We start from the raw sequence: 5,045 nt of genomic DNA on the forward strand, positions 1-5,045 counted from the left end.
TGTTACTCCTCTTTCTCCTGATAGTGAATATGAACTTGTTGATATTGATAACCATTTATCTAATGAATTTTCTAAAGCACTTATCCTAGCTCCTAGACAAGAACAACGTGGCTTGGAACATGAACATAGCCCTTGTTTGGATCTTGTGATAGCTCCATCTGCTATGTTGGATGTTCCTCCTCTAGCGTGTTCCCTGCCTTCCCGAAACATTGATCAGCAAGATCGGGGGGTAGATGACGTGCTAGACTAGTTACATTAGCATAGCAGATTCTCTCCTCCTCTCTTTTGTTACTTCTTCTATGTGTTATTCTCATTCTTCTATTTGTTGTCCTTAGTGTTGTCTACTTGAGGATGATGCAAAGCATTGAGATCTCTTTTGGTCTCTCTCATGTTGACTCAAAAAGACACATGTGTTCCCTTCTTCTAGGTGACCTTCCTTGATTGGGGAATGAAGAACAATTATGCATACATACATATGATATACATGACTTATCATACAGCATAATGACCCTGAGGACAGCGAAGTCACCTCGTGCTTTGTGTTTTGTATCTATTATCCTTGGGTTTATCTCACACTTGGGGGCTAAATCTTTGTGATAACGTGCTCCTTTCCCTTCTCATTTCTTATGTGTATCACTACGTTAAAGCAATCACCCCCGTTGAGGCGTGTGCGATCGCTTTAACGTAGGGGGGCATACACCCTGTCTATCCCTTCAGGATACTTGAAAATTTCTTGGCGAATTTAGCTTTGCCTTGAAAATTTTTGGTATTTTTCTTGCATGACTCATAGTGAGGGAACCTTACTACTGATAGTCATGGTTCTCCCTCGTGATCTTCCCTTTTACTTTGTCAATCGAAGTCGTAAGATCCTTAGTCAACTGGGGGCTTGGTGTGTCTTGCCTCCTTGACGTGGTGAAAGCCTTTCAATGTTGTTTCCTTGTACTTTACCAGAAGTATGAGCGTACGCTTATACTCCCACTAAAGTGGGGCCTAAATGTAGCGTCCTAAAATTGTGACACTTGCAATTTCGACTGCATTTGGGTCTTCACAATGGCGACGCAACACTGAAGCTGAATGGAGACCCCAAAACTTATCCACGACATCAAAAACTGCATTTTTCCAGCACCCTGGCCTGATCCCTCCTTACACCCTGCTATCCCGGGAGGTGGGACTAGAGCGCCCAGCGCCTTGGTCCCCCAGGACCATGGCACCCAGCGCCCTGGTCCGTGGCCCTATTTTGGGCCCGGTCTCCTATGAGGCTTCGGGTCTTTTTGTTTGCAAATTGGAAAATATCATTTCCTGGTCGGCCTAAGGTCGGAAAAATTAGTCTTTTAACCCTAATTGGCAAGTATATAAACGACATTTTCCTTTCTCATTTGGATGGATGGAAAAAAAGGTGGAAACGATATTCAAACATTCAAGCATTCAAGCATTCAAGCATTCCTTCAAGCAATTGATCATTCTAAGTCTCCATTCAAGGCTAAGTGTTGCATTCAAGACAAGGATTCAACCATTGAAGAGGAGATCACATACTACAACATACAACATACAACAAACAACAACATCTATACCTTCGCACATAAGGATACAAACATCCTTACAATAAGGTACTAGTACTTGTTTTACATTACAATCATTTACATTTACAGCATTTCTCATTTCGTGGTTAATTCCAAAACCGGGGTTTGACCTAAGGGAAAACCCCTAATCCCTAACCCCCCAATCGTCTTCACTTTTCTGTGTGTAGGTTGCAGGTACGTGGCTGAAATTGAAGATCTGGAATCCTTGTGCAGAGACGAACAGATCCCCCTTCGTTTCGCGGATTTTTCGGAGGACCGTGTGCACGTCGGGCGCCATCGTCTCGTCAACTTTTGCTCAAATTTGCAGGACAGCGCCGTATCGACATTTTACTGCTAATTCCAGGTCTGCAGCTTCATCCTATATCCCTATCTCAGTTTATAAGTGAATCTTTCTCACTTTTCATGCATTCCTAGCTTAATCATTCTATCTACATTCTTTACAAAAGAGGGTAGCCTTGCTGTCTTAACCCTTGAAACTCATTTAGAATCCAATCTTGCATTGTATGGGATTGGATCTTGTGGGTTTCAACCCCTCTTTTGAGTGTAAAGTCTCCCCTAAGTGAAAACCGTCAATCCTAGTAACCTCCCTTCTCTCTCCTTGGAGTTGGAAGAGGGGAGAGCAACTAGGGTTCGATTATTTTATAATTGTTGTTGTATGGTCATTTTAGGGTTTGATTATTTTCCTCCTCCTTGGCACTAGGCTGATCTCCTATAGGTGGATCAGGATCTCCTGCCTCCTCATGACCGTCTCCCTCCTCTGGCTCCTCTGACTTGGATCCCTGGTCCTCATCTCGGTCTCCATGTCTCCATGGGTCTGGATGGCCTATCGGATGATCTGGTGGAAAGATAGGACCTGGATATGATCTCATAAACCATGAGAGGTACCTGCACTATGCTCCAGACTCTGTAGAGAAATCAGTGACTACATCCTGATCAGATCCCTCTATATCTGTAGTCTCGATGTCATCTATCGTCGGTCTCGCTACTGCTCTAGGTCTGGGAAGGACCCGTGAGTGTCGAGTATAGATGGGCACATCAGCTAGAACACACTGCTCTAGCCCAAACTGCCTCCATACTCGATCAAAGTAGAATGGGACTATGATGTGTGAATATCATCCCTGCAGTAGGCGGTTCCTCTGTAGGCATGCTAACTGTCTCTCCATCCCATCCCATCTGTGCATCCGCAGGTAGGGTCTCCACACTGTCACCTCGGCTGTCAGTCTATCAAAAATCATTCTCCAATATAACAAATCTCCAAATCTCCACTCGCTGGTAAGTGGATAAGCAAACACCCTAGGTCACTCGCTCGCCGTACTCAGCGGAAAGCCGACAGGCCTGGTGCATGTGAAGTGCTCTAAAATCCACACCTGCAGAAGTGTGCATGTCATCAAACTGCAACCCTGTCCAAATACATACTCATCAAGGTCGTGATAGAGATGTGCAAGCATACTCCGACCCTAAGCATACACTCTCCTGTGTCTCTCCATTGCTCTAATGCACCATGTGAGACCCCCATGCATGTGCGTACCTCGCCCATTAGGGCAGACAGCTAGTGCTATGATGGCGATCATAAGGCGTCTCAGAAGGGGTACCTCCCCTGTAGGATGTAAGAGCCAGCTGACCATGATGCGACCTCTCGTCTCGCTCGGCATGACTCTCCCTATGCAATATACCTGCTCTCTCTAATGATCCTCTGCTAACCGATCAGTCATGTATGTAACAGTCGCTCCTCTGATAGGAAGATGAAGTATACGGTACACATCCTCGAGTGTAACCGTCAGCTCCCTTATTGGAAGGTGAAAAGTGCATGTGTCAGGATCCCATCACTCCATCAATGCCATCAGCATCGCAGGATGGAACCGAATGGTTGGCATGAGGATCACATACCACAATCCCACAATCGATAATGTGTCTCTCTCTGCCTGAGTCAGCCACGGAATCTGATCTCGCAAACTGCGAAGAATATGTCCCGTTGTATGCTCTCTCATGTATGGGAGACCCTGCAACACAAAAACATAACCGTAATCAGTACTCGATCATCAAAATCGCTCACGCAAACTGTCGAACATCGTATGCCAACCTTGAAACCCCTCGCCAAGCCCTGATTGGGACCATGGCGCCCTGTCAGGGACCATGGCACCTTGATTGGGACCATGGCGCCCTGTCAGGGACCATGGCGCCCTGGTTGGGACCATGGCACCCCTATCAGGGACCATGGTGCCCTGGGGGGACTAGGGCACCCCACAGGGACCATGGCGCCCTGGGTGGGCCTCGGGTCAGCCTTCAAGACCCGCATACAATCACAAAAAAGTCAAAATGTGAAAAAATCAAAAGTCAAACGTTCAGTCAACTCACCTCGTCCAGTGGCTCGTCATCAATCACGGCCTGGCGCAGGATCTCAATCCTCGTGGGACGCTCCAGTCGTCGTGAAGGCATGATGATGGCTATGTGGGCTCCGCTGCAATGAATAGTATTCTGAAATCAACAAAGTGACAAATGCAAGTGTCACTTTCAAGGTATATACTTTCATTTGTTTATCTTTACTTTTGAAACCCTAATTTTCCTCTATCATTCATTTTATCATAACTTGGGTTTGGGAGATGCGATTTTCGAGCCGTTTGTTGCGTTGGAATCGTATTATTTGGTCATCACGTGTGCTTGAAGGCATGCTTGAATGCTTGAATGCTTGAATGCTTGAATGTTTGAGTATCGTTTCCACCTTTTTTTCCATCCATCCAAATGAGAAAGGAAAATGTCGTTTATATACTTGCCAATTAGGTTAAAAGACTGATTTTTTCGACCTTAGGCCGACCAGAAAATGATATTTTCCAATTTGCAAACAAAAAGACCCGAAGCCTCATAGGAGACCGGGCCCAAAATAGGGCCAGGGACCAGGGCACTGAGCGCTCTGGACCCACCTTCCGGGACAGCAGGGTGCAAGGAGGGATCAGGCCAGGGTGCTGGAAAAATGTAGTTTTTGATGTCATGGACAAGTTTTGGGGTCTCCATTCAGGTTCAGTGTTGCGTCACCATCATGAAGACCCAAATGCGGTTGAAATTGCAAGTGTCGCAATTTTAGGACGCTACATTTAGCCCCCACTTTAGCGAGAGTATAAGCGCACGCTCATACTTTCGGTAAAGTACAAGGAAACAACATTGAAAGACTTTCACCACATCAAGGAGGCAAGATACACCAAGCCCCCAGTGGACTAAGGATCTTACGACTTCAATTGACAAAGTAAAAGGGAAGATCACAAGGGAGAACCATGACTGTCAGTAGTAAGGTTCCCTCACTATGAGTCATGCAAGAAAAATACCAAAATTTTTCAAGGCAAAGCTAAATTCGCCAAGAAATTTTCAAGTATCCTGAAGGGATAGACAGGGTGTATGCCCCCCTATGTTAAAGCGATCGCACACACCTCAACGGGGGTGATTGCTTTAACGTAGTGATACACATAAGAAATG

This window comes from Cryptomeria japonica, chromosome 1 (assembly GCF_030272615.1).
Source record: "Cryptomeria japonica chromosome 1, Sugi_1.0, whole genome shotgun sequence".
Classification (NCBI taxonomy): Eukaryota; Viridiplantae; Streptophyta; class Pinopsida; order Cupressales; family Cupressaceae; genus Cryptomeria; species Cryptomeria japonica.